Here is a 17,424-nt window from a genome sequence, read left to right on the forward strand (position 1 = left end):
ATTTACTTCTAGTATCTGTTTTGGCCTTTTTCTGCAGCCTCTAGAAAGACTGCAAAACCCACGTGGAGACACAATGCTCATGCAGAAATCCCTTCAATTGTTGTCAGCCCCAGCTCTGGGGCCTTACATGGGAAAGGAGAATCTTTACATTGTCTGGTAACACTTTGCACAGCACCTGGATTTTCTGAATGATGCCTTAAGCACTTAACTCTGTTTGTTTGCTGTTCTTTGGTAATAAGTTGTGTCAAAATTGAATGTAAGGTAATAAGGCAATATAGTGTTACCTGATCTAATGTGTTTAATGCAATTACTACCAAAATAATGCTTTCATAAAAGTAGCTTGAAAACGTGTTTAACATATGTGGTAAATAGTGTGAAATCAGTATACAAAAATCTACCTACAGAAAATAAATGAACGAGGATAAAATCAAATAGGATTTGTGAGGATGATAAAAATCTTTATTTTCTGTGGTGTTTTGAGTGATTATGAGGGAAAAGTGCAATTTTCTATTAAATATTAGTACTCTGATTCTCCAGTCATGGGTGCCAGTGTAAGAACCTTGACAGATGGATGGGTAGATATATTATTGTATTATACTCAGTAGGATGCCTCCATAAGGGGCATGAAAAGAAAACAGAAGCAAGACATTTGCTAATATATATTATATACATTAGAAAACAGAACCTTTGAATCAGCTATCCATGTTTTGTGAACACGTAGAACACGTCTTGTTTGATGTTTTCTATGCCATGTTTTACTTTTTATTTTAACAATGCTGTTGTCCTGTGTTGCCCTCCTGCATTTCCCCTGTTCTTGTACATCCAGACCAATCTCTTAGAAGCCCATGAAAATCTTCACAGCTTATAATAGCTCATTTACATATTCACAGATGATATCATAACATTGCCAGGGAAAAAAAAGCAAACCCCAAAATTCACTGACCAAGCTGAATGAACATGTACCTTAGAAAACAATGCATGCAGTATTTTAAGATTCTGTATGTATATGATTCTATATAGGTGTATAAATGTATTATGGACACACAAGTATTTTTAAGTATTGCATACGTATAAGTGTGTGTATATGCACACAAACGCACATCTATTTGTATTTGACATTTGTTGTTCCACCCTCATCCTGGCCATTACCATTCCAGTAATGGATCCTGTTGTGCATTAAAATTCCCATTGTCGTCCATTACCACTTCCTTCATTGACAGCTCTATTGCTTCACGAGCTATTGTGCTGTGTATGACATTGATTGGAGACACTGGATACACATTAGCAACATCACAACACGCATAATAAACAAGGTGTCTCTCTGTGGCATATACCCGGGTTGGGTACAACACTGTGTAGCCCACCACGAATTTCCAGGCTGGGGCACTGTGGGCATCCCTTCTCCTCAGGTTTTGCCCTCCTGGGTCAAGGCCAGGTTAGAGCTGGCACAGCCAAGGGTGGGACATTTTCTGGCTGTGAGGTCCTGCCCTGACAGCCCCCCCGATGAACCTTCAGTCCTGGGGACCTGGAATGTTTCCAGCACCTTGACAGTTGAAGCTGTAGCAAATGGAACGATTTTGAATATTTTTCATCTCCTCTTTGCAGTTAACATGCTTTAGTAGAAAAGGAGACAACATGAGGTGCTCTCAAACAAGTAGCTGTCTGTGGCAGACTCCCGTGCCCACATTTCCTCTACGTCACAACAACTCTGTTGCTGTGTGCAGTTCTGGGTCCCACAATTTAAGAAGGATGTGAAGGTCCTTGAATGCATCCAGAGGACGGCAACAAAGATCCTGCAAGGGCTGGAAGGCATGTCCTGTGAGAAGTATCTAGGGACTTTGGGTTTGTCTAGTTTAGAGAGAAGGAGGCTGAGGGGCAACCTCATGGCTCTCTACAGCTTCCTGAGGATGTGGAGAGGGAGGTGCTGAGCTCTTCTGCCTGGTACTCAGTGATAGGATGCTTGGGAATGGTTCAAGGCTGCGCCAGGGGAGGTTTAGACTAGGCATTGGGAAGCATTTCTTTACCAAGAGGGTGGTCGAACACTGGAACAGGCTTCCTAGAGAGGTGGTTGATGCCCCAAGCCTGTCTGTTTAAGAGGCATTTGGACAATGCACTTAAGAACATGCTTTAACTTTTGGTCAGCCCTGAATTGGTCAGGCGGTTGGACTAGATGGTCATTGTATGTCCCTTTTAACTGCAATTTCTATTCTGTTCTGTTCTGTTCTGTTCTATTCTATTCTATTCTATTCTATTCTATTCTATTCTATTCTATTCTAAACTAGTTTAGTTTAGTCTAGTCTAGTTTAGTCTAGCCTAGCCTATTCTGCCTCTTTTGGTGATGGTTCTCTCTGGGGCCTGATCAAAGTCCCATTAAAATGAATGGGAAACTTTCCATTGATATAAATGAACTCAGACCTTAAAACTTAGGAACATCACAGCTGCATTGCTAGCAATACATGGAAATCCTTGGAGTGCCATGGTCCAAAACGCACTAATCTTGCCCTGGGAGTGTGCAAGTTGGAGCAGCATGAGGAGCATTGGTCACCTTTTAATTACAGTGAGCAGAGAAGAAACAGGACTCCTCAACGGTCATCAGTCTAACTCTGCAATGAGTGTTTTTGAGAGGCCACTAACACAAGCAGAAATACGAATTCTCAGTGTCTTCCTAACACTGTAGCATCAATAGGAATGCTTTTCAGAGAGCTTGGAGAAGGCCAGGTTAAAATACAGGAGGAGCTCAAATTAGCAAAATAGGAAAAAAAGAATGAAGTAGGGGTAACAATTAATAGAGTACAAAAAGGATAGTTAGTAGCATTCCCAGTTTATAGATATTTCTTGTTAGAAGTAGAATAGAGAGAATAGAGAAACTTTACTGTCCATACCAACTCCTGTCCTCGCTGCTTTAACACTCGTGCAACCTCAGCAACTTCGAGTATCAACAGGCTGTCCTGGTTGGGTAACGTTTTCATCTCATTGTCTTTACCTTCATTAGGGATGTTGCTGTATGCTTGAAATTCTTGTTCAATGCAGATCCCAAGTCTCTTCCTGTTCTTGGTTCTGGTCCATTCCAGCTCTTACAGCCAACCCACCCAGGTCAACTGACTCAGTTGAGGACATTAAAAGCCCTGCTGTTCTCACTCCTACCTACCTAAATTATTCTGCTACCTACAAATTACAGATATACTGCCCACCCTTTGCTATTTGCAGTGCTCCACTGTCTCTCATTTCAACTTGCCTGGACTCTGACAAAATGGATCCTTGTCTTGTTTGGTGTTCCCACTGCAATTCAGTGTCCAAAGTGTGCTGCACAACACTCTTTTCCCTACCTTTTTCCAGAAATGTTGTGAGAAGAAGAACGAGTAATAAAGGAGGGGTTTGAGGTTTTTTTCACTTCCAGAAATTACTTAAACTGCTGCTGCTAATGAATGTCCTACACTCATTTGTGGCACTTGTCTTGTAACTTATTAAAATAGTTTTAAAAGATATGCAAGAAACTCTGTGTGGAATAAATCCTTCTGTCTCCTTTTATTTTAAGTCAAGTCTTCATATATGTGCAGTGGATCACTGGGTTGTCGCAAGCAGTTTCTTTTTTCCCCCTGTTAACTCCCAAAAGGTCAGTTTTCAGAATAAAAAAGACCTGGTAGTAGATAGATGAATGTCCGATTTTTACGCTGGTTGAAAGATACATTGGATATGTTTCTTGTATGCAATAAGTGCTGTAAGACTGAAAAGTTTCATTCTGTTTCCAGCTTTTCATTATTTTTTTTTCCTGGGAGCTTTGCAGTTGTGAGATCTTAAATCTCATCTATTGTGTTCCTGGGGTAGGGAAAGCTCAATCTCTGTTGTCCTTTAGCCCCTTGCTAAAATGAATGCGAATGATGCTACTTCCAGCACACAGCACTTTTCCACTGTGCCATGAACTGCAAGTGCCAAGCTTATTTCACAAAAGCAGCCATGCGCAGAGCAGCTGGTAGCCCCGCGATTAGCGAGTTGGGCTGTATTTGGGCCGGTGGCAGCTTCCAGCAACCCCTCAGCTCCCAGTCCTGGATTCCAGCCTCCAACCTGATTCACTGCTGCTTGTTCACTGTCCCTCCCTCCCCATCAGGGTCACAAGTGACTTGTGTTTTTTTTTTCCAAATGCCATTCTGCTTCCACCTTAAATCACTTGGGAGGCTGGTCAAAGTATTAATGTATTATCATCATTAAAGAACTGCCTTGCACATTGTGTGCATTGCACTACATCTTTACAGTATTGTATCATACAACTACTTATGCTCGGAGTTTTCAAATACTGATGTTTTTAAAAAAGCAGATTTTATCTGTTAAGGAAGGTTTTTCAATTGAATCCTGAGATTGATGGAATTATTTTCTTAATCTAACAAACTACACGTGTATTTTTCTTGCTTTGACATTCTCCTTGGGGACTGGAGGATTCAAAAAAAACCAACGACAAATGAAAGGATGAACAAAAGAAATAAGAAAGTTTTGAAGGTTTTTTGTTTTGAATGTATAATTGTTGTCAGTCAAAATAAGTAAAATCCAATCTGTTGGAATTTTTGTTCTTAAAATAATTCAAACCCATAAAATTGTGAAGCCCAGTAAAATATTTGAGGCAGTCCACAACTGGCATAAAATTTAAAGTGGAGGTGCAGAGTACTTCTAGAGTTTACTCTCTGAAAATAATAAAAAAAATATAAAAATAATATAAATATATTTTCTCTGTCATTGCCACGGCAAATTATGCAGCATCATCATTCAAATTGAATGATAAAGAAGGCTAGCCCATAGATCTGGAATGGTAAACCTAATTAATCCCAAGTTAGATGGCATTTCAATAAACGAAGTATTTAGAATTTAAAAAGTAGTAGTAGAAATATTTAGCTAAGAGGACCAGGGCCATTATTGAAATGATGTCATACAATCTGGGAGGCATTGTCATGTTCAGTAAATTAGCATGGCCTAACCACAGCAGAAAATTTCCTTGAGCTGCAATAAAGACTAAATGCTTTCAGACTCCCATGATCCTTTGTAGTCATCATTTTAAAGCACTGCCTTAGTGAGCTAAACCTGTAAAGTTTTCTTTTGAGCGGCTGTGAGTTGATTAGATCTATTTCAGCCTAGTAGTGGTAATAGGCTCCTCTCTGTGAAACTGCTTAGCCTCTGCTCCCCTGGCAGCTGGAGAAACTGGAATTAATCAGGTCTGCTGGGGACTTCTTCAGCATCTCCGCAGGCCAGCGACTCTGGAATCATTTACTACAGAATCTTACTGTCAACTCTTTGTCATTTAGGCTTTTGATTATGCTTGCTTTCTTCAGAAAAAATGGAAATGGGTGACAGATTATCCTAATGCAGAATTTCACTAGTTACTTTTATAGGCATCTATTATCCTCCTTTGTACTGTCCATAAAAAGAATATAGGTGCGTGCAAAGATTTTTGGGGGCAGAGATATGAAGAATATGCTATTGAAATTAACATATTTCTTCTAATTAAAGTATGTTTCTTTCTAATAAAGGGACCCTCCCCCCTCAAATAACTGCATATTGTTTTGTCACTAGCACAATATCTGGGTTTCCCCCATTTTCCCTAAAAATTGATAGCTGGGGAAAAAACTCTTGAATATCATCAGTTACAATGCTACTGTCCAATAACAGTACTGTCTACTAAATATACTGTAGATTCAGGTTGTTTTCTTAAGTGTATTAAATATAAGCCTTAAGAATAAATGCATGTTTACATAGACTGCTAACTACTCTGAGCTTCAGTGGAAAGAACGTAAACAGTCAACACTGAAAAAAAAAGACAATTAAATTTGCCTTCTTTTCAGCATTTCATCCCACAGATACATGTTTCTATAGACTTGGTTCTCTGTCAATAGAGTCAATGGGCAGTCTCGTGCAGTCTTTCATGAAATCATCACCCCTATTGACATTTAAAAATTTGGAGTTTTATATTACAAACAGTTATGCACAGTGACAAAAATCACTTTATTTGTATGAGAAGAAATACTGCATGACATTCTGAGACACAAGCTTTTCATAGGTGGTATAGGGAAATATTGTGGAGCAAATGGTTGGAAATTTGATCGAAAGTGGTGATTTATAAGAATCTTTTGTTTTATACACATCTATGCATTTAATAACATAAAGAGATATATATATGCGTTTTGACGACTAGTGTTCAGTACTCTCTCTAAGGAGTTTGGCAAAAGATGTTTTCCACAAACAAACAATGAAGGGAACAAATTGTTTTTCTTTTCTTTTATCTTTTTCATACTTTTTTTGTTTCTTCTTTGTTGCTGTTGTTTTGTTCAATTTTGTTCTAGAAAGCAGATTTAAACAGGAGTTGCCCTAACACTTTAAATACATTAAAATTTTAAAATATGTCTAATTTTCTTTTAATAACACCATTAAAAAAAAGGTAGGCATTGAAGCTCTAGCAAGTTAAAAATGGCTACGTTGCATGATTGACAAAATGCCAAAACTGATTCATTATTAATATTGTGAACGATTCTGCGAATTACAGAAACAGGCAACGGCCTTCGCGAGCTTGCCTCCAAACAGAAAAAGCCATTCTCTGTATGTTCCTTAATAGACTTGGTAACTGCAGCAAGCTTGAACTCTAGAGCTATGAGATCTGAAACACATCTACTCCCCATACACCACGTAGATTTCTCATTTGTCCTTGTCTGCCTATGTCTGGTTGACCAGCAAACTGTCATCAAAAAACAGAGGTCTAATTTTCTTCTGCTGACAACTAAACGCGAAAATTCGTACAGGCTGGGCTCAGAGGAGGAGTGGCGTGGTTATGTCTGCTAATTTAAATGAACTAGGTTTCTTCACCCAGTTTTCCACTGGGATGAAGGGCTCTGGCTAGAAATGTTTCCAAACCTGATTCTCATTGTTAGGCTACCAGGTCTGTTTTTGTAGGGACTGGCACCGTCATCGCTTTGCCCCTGCATTGTCCCTTCTTGTTTAACAACCTGGAGCCATGGCTGGTCCTTTCCTTCTAGCCCAGCAGGCGCCGTGCCTAGGTGAACCCTCCAGAGATCACCTCTGCTGCTCATCCAACAGCCTTCAGGAACAAGTGTCTTGAGCCCACACTGAGCCTCTCGCTATCAGGCGGTGACGAAAAACTCGGTCTTTTTCCCCCCTCGTATTCACGTGTCCTGGCTCTCTGTGCAATGCAGTGGGGGCCATGAGGCTGGGGCAGTTTGGCATTGTCCCTTCCATAATAAAGTGTACGGTTGGCAAAATTGATGCAACCAAAATAGAAAGAGACTCACTAATTGAGCCGTTTAACACAGAGTGGCATGCCACCTGGAAAGCACCCAATCCTAATGCTGCATCTTAATGTGTACAGACTATTCCTCACCCTTTCAGGGAAAAAAACCCCAAACCAACCCACAAACAACCAAAAAACCCACCCTCAGTTAAAACGCAGCTGTCTGGTGTCTAAATTGTGAGAATTATCCAAAAATCCCCAGTTTTATGTGCTAATAAATAATCCGAGTCTGAGAAATCACAGAGGGTTAAACACACTAAATAGGTCAGGTTTATTCTGTTAATGTTCATGTTCATGTTCTCTTTCTCTATTGAATACTTGCCCTTCTTTTATCCTTAGACTGCCGTGGTCATTTGTCAATGACAATTTGTTGAGTTTGGATGTGTTCCTCTTCTCGAGAAAAGGACTTCAGATTACATCTGTACAAATATTGAGGCAGCTAACCTTGGGAAATGTCCACTGACATCACCATTCTTAGCTAATTGCAGATGTTCAACACTCAAGTGGTAAATATTTAACAAGGAGGGTTTTCTCTCTCCTCAGTATGCCTCCCAGGTACTCAAGACACTGCGTTATTTTAAACAAGATGCAATATATTTTACCCAAGATCTGCCAAACTGTGCGCTGCAGATGTTCAAACCAGGTTTCAAATCCAATTGAAGCACATGTGAAAAGCAAGAACTATAAAGTTGTTACTTCAGGATGCAAAGCGTTACAACTCCTGCTACGTTTTTAACAAGCTACCTGTACATCATCTTTTCTGTGCAGCTTGTTTTATAACAAAACTATACATTGCCATATAAACTGTTTATGGTAAACCTGGTTTTAAAACCTGATTACTGGAAATAACTCCATCTGTTTTGGCAGAATCTGAATGTGCACTGTTCAGAAAAAGGGGGGTGAATTTAAGCTTCAGAAGAGAGGGCTAGGTAAATCTATAGTGGTACACAAAAGCCCTTTCCGGCTTCTGCCTCTTCTAATTTGGGGCATACCTCTTTTTCTCTCTTTGTCTTGTGCTGTTGCTCCAAGTTTCATGAAACTGTACATTTTTCTCTGCCCCCATTTCTTCTATAGCTTGCTCTTTCCAACCCTCCTCCTTAGCTCCCAATTTCAAGCAAATCTTTCAGTTTCTGTTTTACTGTTTCTGTGGTTTCAGAAAATTTCTCTTCATTGATTTACTTTCCTACACAGAACTCCCTCTACCATTTACTTTTGTCAGGGGCACTTCAGACATGATGATCTGCTCTAAGTGACCTGCAGAAGTTTGCTCTTTTCAGCTCAACTGCTTGTCCAGCACGGCCTTTTAGAGCCACTGAGTCTCCAGGAGGACAGAGGAAAACGGGGAGGATATTGTACCGTGAGGAAAGGCCTAAGCATCAGCCAGCGTTGAGGATTTTATAGAGGTATGCAACATCAAACTCCGTCTTCTATCTACTGAAATCTCATAGTTCTCATACTGAGAATGCACAATTGCAGTAACTCTTCTGTCACTTTTAAATAATATAATACACTCCAAAAAAAAAAAAAAAGTGCTTTTCAGTCTTTGGCCTTTATAGTAACAGCAACAATTTTCCATTCTTTTGCTCCAATAGCAAGTATACGGACAGTCATATAGCTCCTATAAGCCTGGAGGTTTTTTTAATTGATAATTTCTAATAAGTAGATACAGTAGAGAAATAAAGAGAGACATTGGAGCTTCAAATTAAAAGGGAGTAATTAAGAAGGGTAAGACTTTTGAACTGAATTGCTCTAAATGAACTGGGAGAGGTGCGAATCAGTCATTACAAAAATTATATAATTTTAGGTCTTAGGTTAAGTTCTGTGAACTGTTTAATGTCATAATTGGCTGCTGCCAAAATCGTCAAGTTGAATGAAGCTCTAAGTTTAAAATGTCATAAACTCTCAGCATAAAGATTTATATAACACAGGTATCTGACCTACCACCACGTGGCAGGAGGTATTTGTTAAGTGTTATTTGACTTTTGCAAAATGGAAAAAAAAAATGACTGGAGAAAGAAAACATACATCTTCTGGACAATATCAAAACATTATGAATCTAGTCTGATATCTGAGCGATGCATTCAGAAAACTGTGATAAACATAGTTGTTTCTTATTAAAAAATCAGATTTGATACTCCAAGTGGAAAATTTGTGTGTTTATTATGATGAATGAAAGTGGTTAATGTCAAATCTCAACAGTGTGTATTTAGCAAGAGTTTAATGGAACATTTCATAAACTAAGCAAACTCTTTCTGAAGGTTTTGCAGCCATTCAATGGCTTTAACCCATAGCCATCTTCCCTACAGGAATTTCTTTACAGTAATGACCAAACCCAAGGTTGTACTTGATTAGATCTGCATATTAAAATATAGGGTCAAATTATGATGTCATTCACTGGCCTAGATAAAGGACAGTGTTGCACGGGGTATTGCAGTGAGTCCAGGGGAACAAGGTAAGGACTGTGAAACCTTGAAATGAAGCAGAAGGTAACCACTCCAACAAATAAAGCCATACAGGTTGGTGATGTATGCAAAAAGATGTAAATAGCCCCATGCAAAAAGATGTAAGCAACACTCCTTGCTTCTTATTTCATACTCCATGATTAGCTTGAAAAAAGGCCATTGTACGACCACTTAGAAGGTATCCTATATATCCAAACATTCTCCCATTTTAACATGGGAAAAGGAAGAGCTTCTCATATCTGCAGTCTGCATGCTGGTGGCTCCTTTGGTTCACTAGTGGAACTTGTACAGGGCAACAACACCGGTGGGGAGAGGAAAGATGGGTAAAAGATTTAAAGTTTAATGGTCAGTGAAGTTGCTTACTCATCATTTGCAGTCACATAGATGATATCTAATGCAGTTACTTTTTTGAAGGAAACAAAAAAGTAAACAATAAAGTAGTTCCAGCTGTTCTAAGGGTGGTAGATGATCTGGTCGTGGCCTGTGGTCCATGGAAAATTAGCTGAAGGTTCATGCAGAGTAAGGTAGTCATGTGTTTCTTGTTTCCAGCCATTTCTAAGGACGCATTTCTCCATTGTAAAGAAAAGCCAGAAGCCGGGAAGTACCTGCTGCCTCTCCAGTATTCACATTATGAAACCATCCAACCTTGCTTCCATACAGACGTTTTACTTTAATTCCCCAAAACAGTTATGCCTCTTCCCAATTTCTTACAAGCACTTTTCTAAGTAAAACAACTTAGTGCCCACACAACTCTTACAGGGGAGAAGAGGAGGATTGTGTAGTTCTGCATAAGAGATGCAGCAGTCACTAAATACTGCTTTATTTAAATGTTATCCTTTGTATAAAAGCACTGGAAATCAAAGCTCTTAGAAAACTGCCGCTCTGTCCACGTTGACCTTCTCTTTCACTTCTCCTTATTTTGTTCCTGTTAATTAACCCACTCCCAGCCAGCTGCATTTTTGCTTTGGTCACTGGGATGTTTCATCTCCAATCTTGAGGAGCTGAACACCTAAAAATGTGATTATTTTATTTTCCTCCCTAGTTTCTGCCAAGGTCAAAGAAAAATATCCCTCCCAAACAGCCCTGGATTTGCTCCTGACCAAATTTTGCCAATTTACACCCCAGTACTTGCACATTGGTCTTGTCTCCTCTGGGTAAGTGCTATTTGGAAGCTCAACCACTTTTACCCTAGACCTATCTCTTAATTGTCTTTTACCATTCAAAAATGCAAACAGGAAAAACACTGAAGCAAGGAGTCAAGATATACTTTCAAAACAGTAAAAACACCACATTTATGCAGTAAATTTCATATATGTCTCTTTTTACAGGTCCTCATTTGATTTAAAAAAAAACCCAAAACAAATGAGAGAAATATGAAAAAAAGTTCACCAAAAATGAAAAGAGAAATTCTGAACAAGTAAATAAAGTGACCAGCTGGAGTGATAACATTTACTTTAATTTAATTTTGCAGGCTTCTTTTTTTCTTTTTCGGTAACATATCTCTTCCTCAACTTATTTTTCCTGAATAAACAAGGCTCAGAGATTTAACAGATGCCACAACCAGGCAAATGTGCATCTCTTCTGTAATTTGTGCAGCGCTCAGATTCACTCACAGTTTTGTGGGGCTGAGTATGTTTAGTCTCACTATACAACTTATTTTTCTAACGCCTGAGACCAGAGCAGGGTTAATGGCAAATGTCTGCTTGCTTCTTTCACTGAGTTCAGAGGTGGAGGCTGATGTAGAGAAGCAGGTCTGCAGTCCCAGCTTGTAAAGCAGACAAAACCACCCCGGAACACACCACTGTGCACAAGCATGCCAAAGCCTTTCCATTTGCTTTCAGGGCTTAGAAACCAGAAATTATTTTGATAGGACAGAGGATTCTGAAGGACTGGCATGCAAATGTTCGTAACGACTGTCCCACTTTGCTCCAGTTCCTGTTTATTACTTCTTATTCCTTACAGTATCAGTAAATCCCTTCAAGGCTGCTGTTATTATTGAAGAGGGGCCCACCTGGGAATGTTTAGGTCCTTTAGTAATAGCCTTAGGCTCAGATCTAATGTCTGCTGAAACAGGATTCACTGCTTAAAGGAAATACTGATGACAATTCGTTAGGGCATCATAAAAAAAAATCTGTTTCAACTCAGAAAAAGGCTGCTAGATATGTGAACAAATATTGTAGGTTAGCCACTTACTGTATAAAGACTGCAGGATACACAGTTGTCCTGTAGTCCAATCTTCCTTTAGATGCTTGGTAAGCCCTTTAGAAAATAAAAAAAAAAAGGAAAAAAAAAGAAAAAGAAAAGAGTTCATAATGTTTTAAATTATAATATAAATCTACTGATCTGCTATTAATACAATTCCTGTTGCTGTCTGAGGTTTGAGACACACATGTGTAATTCTTCAATGGCATTCTGTGTGTTATCTGGAAGGTCTCTCATTGCTGCTGCATCAATGCAAACCAGACTACACCCAGGCGAACAAAGGAAATTTAACTTTCATAAGTTGGTTTTAAAAATGCATTTACTTTGACTGCATTGAAAGAATCTAAAAAAAGATGAAAAGCATCTTTAGCATGCCAAAAACATCTGGTTTCATATTTTGAGACCAAAAGGAAATTGCATGAAGACTAAAATCTTGTTTTGATTTATATTATTATTGGAGGGCTGAGAAGCTGCCAGTCATAAAATAAAATTTTATGATGATAAATAAATAAGGAAAACAATCTGACAAAACATGTTGTGGAACAAAGCTCCATTTCAAGTTTAATTAACTGATAACAATGTTTATGATAGAAGAACTGTGCCACCAATTATACAGCTAGTAAATGCATGCTACCAACGCAAAGACTGGCCTATAAAAGCCTGGCTAAAAAGGTTTCTCCTGCAGCAAAATACTTCCAAACACAAAAGAGAAGGTATTCTCCATATAGTAAATCATGCAGCAATTAAGACCCTCTTTGAAGACGCTTATGAGTAGGTCTTTATAGATTGTATGACAGTTGCTCTGCTTCAATTGCGCATTGTAAATTACACAATAGTAGTAGTTCCTGCTCTCTAATATACCTACTGATAGAGTCTGCAGAAGCTGACAGTTTAGAAACCGTTGCAGGATAGATATATCGGTGGGGAAAGAAGCAAAGAATAAACGTTTTCAGCTCTGCAGCACTTTGCCTTTTTCCAAAGCCTTGTATGCGATTGTAACAAAGTGTTCCAGCAAGAAGATTATTTTAGAAACATGAAGATCAGCTGCGAACTGCAGGGAGAAGTGATCCTTAATCATACATGTAAGAGTTCAGCCTCTTTTCTGGTAACAGAGGCTTGCATTTAAAATTGCTACATACTTCCAGTCCTTGTGGTTTGAAGATGCTGGGATCACAGCCATGATACGCAGTACAAATCATTAACTTTCAGTTTATGCTATACTATAATTTGCCAGTTACTCTATAAAATGCAATATACAAAATACAAGATTTTGTATTACAGATATTATGAATCACTTGCTAAAATAATACTGACATTTCTGTGGATAGGTTAAAAAAGCTTGGCTTGTATCGTGAGACTACTCCTTTTTCAACTCTGGAATAATAAACCACATTTGGGAAGCCCTGAATTTGGCGAGCTGTAGGAATAGTACATTAACTATTCAGATCACATGCCTTATCACAGCTTTTCACCCCATTAACTGTAACTGAGCACTGAACTGTTGGTCAGACGACAACCCCGGCACAAGTCCTGCTTGTCCCTTCCCATCTCCCTTCCCCCTCACTGTTCCTGCTTAAAAAGCACAACCTTGCCAAACAAACAAATAAACAAACAAACAAAGTACCCCATTCAAATTGCACATTCAATGATAGAGGAAGGAAATATTTCAAATGTTTCCCAATAGGAAGCATATACTGGCATTTGTATATATTGACAGCCAAGGTTTTCAAACTGAACGGAAAGATCTCCTTTGTCAAAGTCAATGCTCAGCAGCACAGCAAACATTCAAAGGAAGTCAAAAAAGTTGCTGCAAAAAAACTTCTATGGTTTTAAGCTTATGTACATTTGCTTCAAGGCGGGGGGAAAAAAAAAAAGATCAAAAGGATTCTGAAGAATATTTGTTGCTTTAGTAATAAGCCCCGAAATACTTGGAATTTATGTTTCCCCAGGTTCTTTGTTGATCCACATGCAATAATTCCTCCCCCTTCTGTATTTTGCTATTGCTCCTTTACCTGTCTTGTTTCCTATTCTGCTAGAAATATGACGGTCTTCTTGGTCCTCTAGTTTGGGGTTGGTTTTTTTTATTCTTATGTGTATGTAAAACCCTCTCTTTTTTTCACTGGTTAAATGAACCTGGGGAGGCTATGCTTCTGTGTGCATGTGCATGGAAGTTAACATCCTGTCTCCAGTCCTGAAGGGAATTACTTCTGGCATGTTTCGACTCATTATCTTGAATCTTAATCAGCTGATGAAAAAAAAAAATTAGTTCCATCAGCTGATGAAGGCCCAGAGTAATGAGTCAAAACATCCTGATCAAGACTCCCAGCTGCACTGAATGGGACTCTACAAGTTATACATATCCTCACTGCATTCTTACAATCAATTAGTAAATTTCCCTCTTCTCTGCAAAAAATAAACAGCCACAGGATATTAGGTCATGTGGAAGATTATTGTCTGCCTCAGACATTTGGTGTCCACCTCCTCTAAGTCTTTGGAAGAATAGGTTTCGCAAATCTTACCATGCTTAACTTCTTGAAAGCAAATTATGAAAGGATGTTGTCAACTTTGGAATGCAGTCCAATCATTGTGATGGCCATAAATGTCTTTAAAATATATCATTAATACTATAAGTGACTGAAACTTCCCAGTAATATTTATGGTTTGGGGAATCACATTTTCCCAGTGGGAAAAAAAAGCAGAGAAAATATTTTCTTCCTCATATTGGTTTGTATCTAAGGCCTACAAAATTAAGAAAACATGTACCTGCTAGATGAGAAAAGCAAAAATAGATTGCACACAAAATTCTGAAAAATGTACAAAAAATAATATGAAAAAAGGAAGACAAATACTTTTATCTTTTCATATTCTATGTTAATAGCTGTAGGTGCTCCTTATATTAATAGTAAGTAAGAGAGTCTAGTTATTTCTAAATAAACTCTTCCTTCAAGCTGGCACATAAGTATCTGGGGAAAACCCTCTATAGCTTTCAGATCGCTTTGATTCCTTGATGCTACTATATGTCCAAAAAGCCATGTTGCTCCCTCCTTTCCCTTGGAGTCACAGCTATGTGGCAATCTGCACAGTAATCATACCATACAGTTATCCCTGCATTAGTGACCTCCAGGCTGCTTTACTGCAACTCAGACCTAGAAATTAAGCCGTATGGCCTGAAAAAGCTCCACATGGGGGAAAATACGACAGAATGTCTGCTTAGTGAAGCAAATTGCCACGTTTATCCACTTCAAGGTCTCCATCTTGATATTTAAACCTCTCAGTGTGATATGAGATCTGTGCGCCTCTGCCTACGAGATCACCTCCCTCAACATGGCTATGACCTGTCATGATATCTCTAGTGCTCTGAATCCACGAAACTGCTGGAGAGAAGGAGGAGATGTGGAGTAGAGGATGCACAATCTTCACAGAAGCCACATCAAAACTTCATGTTTCACATTCTGGTGACAAAAAGTAGCAGAAACTGCAGACCTACCTCAGAACTCACGGCCCAGTGCAAAACTCATCTCTGACTTGTCGTTCCCTTCACCCACGCAAAAGTGAATCAAGCTGTTTTTCCTCTAAACCAGTATGAAAGAGAAATTGTTATTGTCATGATGATGAATAAGAGGAGTGGAAGAAAGGAGGATGTGTGGATCACATGGATCTCATCTGGGGTGACATTAAGAGAATTTAAAAAAAATTAAAATGAATTTCAAAATTTCCTGAACAAACTCTGGATGTTGATATATAATCTTTTGTGGAAAATACAGTGTTTTGCGTAGTTGTCTGTAGCCCTCTCCAACATCTCCTATTAATCATCTTTCACTGAACTAACATCATGTTCGAGCCAAATCTTCATTATCCTCTGGTCTGACCACTACTGTGCTAGAAAGAAGAGAGAGAATAAATAAGAATGCAAAGTACAGAGGAAATTCCACTTAAAAAGCCTGAGAAATCTCAGGCATAAGCACTGTAGAAACGCAGCACACAATTGTAAGGATGAAGGTAAAAAGATGTCCCCAAGGCAGTCAGGAGGTTTGAATTTGTGGGATATAATGCTGACGATAGCTGAATAAGACTGCCATCATCTAAAATGTAATAAATATTATCGCTAGCAATGCCATTGCTATCGTATATGCTATTTAAAAAAAAAAATTAAGGATATGATAGCGGTTTTTTTACATGTTAAATGCTACAATAAGCAGTACATAAGAATCAGAAAACAGAAATAAGAACAGAAAAAGGATTGGCCTTTTACGGACTTTTTTACCCTGATTTACATTCTGTGTCATCACACTGGCTGTTGTGACATCGCATATTTAATCAGGCTAGAACTGGCCGCTTTTAACTAGAATAGGATCTGAGACTGCTAATTTACCCTTGCTATCGACTTCACAGGCTGTTACTGCAGCCTTATGACTCGGTAACAGGGGTCACCACCTGACTGGGATCCCAGTTGCCTGCTATGATTTGCCAGTCTTTATTTGACACCTGGATATTTCACCGGGTGCTTAAATCAGTCCAAGCAATTCTGGGATGACCACATATGTTTCTAGATGTACAAAACTCAGCACTGACAGATAGGGTGGAAGCCCGTCTGTCCGGGCTCCTGGTGTTACAGTGGCTCAGAGTGCTTTTCGCTCGGCAATTCAGTGGTTCTCAGTCCCAAAATTACAAATTCAGAAAGATGGCTTGCAGCCACGCCTTTCCACTCCTTACTGAATAGGGCTGTGCTATTGCTAAATTCAGCCTTAGCATAACCACGTACCTGTGCCATTTGTTGGGTTATCAGTTGAGTTTAGGCACCTTGGCGCATCCTAATGCTTTCGCCTTGGCATTGCTGAGTGTCCCTGCGGTTATGGTGTTCCACCTGCGACACATCTACCTGTTACACCAGGCCTCTCTTCTTTGGTCCTTTCAAGGGCTTTCTTATTATGCTTTTTAAAAACTGAAAAGGGAAAAAAAAGCACTTGCCAGCAATAAACACTGATACCAAATCGTGTCTTTGTAGCTAAAACTTAAAAAAGACTTACAGGAGACAAACGAAGATATGTGTTTAATTGTCAGTGTCTCAGGGCTAGCCTTAATACTACACACTCTTACAGGCAGAACAGCTAAATTGCTAATATTTGCATGGAACAAGGTATCTTCCTTCAGAGAAGTTCTTTGTGTTTATAACTCAATAATTAGGCATATGAATATACCTAACAACCACAGCAACGAAGAGAGAGCAATTTAGTGTTGTTAGTCCCCTTGATACTGTCTGGGTGGCAGCAGGTGTTACAGTTGGGACTACTAAATAGATAATATGTCTTCACACATGGGAACGTGACAGCATACAGAGCAAAAAGCATGCCTCATGGAAGATGCTTCTTTTTTTCTTCAGTTGAAAACAAAGTAATGCGGGTCTCAAAAAGGGGAAAATGCTGTGAAAGAAAGGTAAATAATTGCCCCTCTGGGTTTTCATGCACAACCTACCTCACA

The sequence above is a fragment of the Rissa tridactyla genome, chromosome 1 (assembly GCF_028500815.1).
Source record: "Rissa tridactyla isolate bRisTri1 chromosome 1, bRisTri1.patW.cur.20221130, whole genome shotgun sequence".
NCBI lineage: Eukaryota > Metazoa > Chordata > Aves > Charadriiformes > Laridae > Rissa > Rissa tridactyla.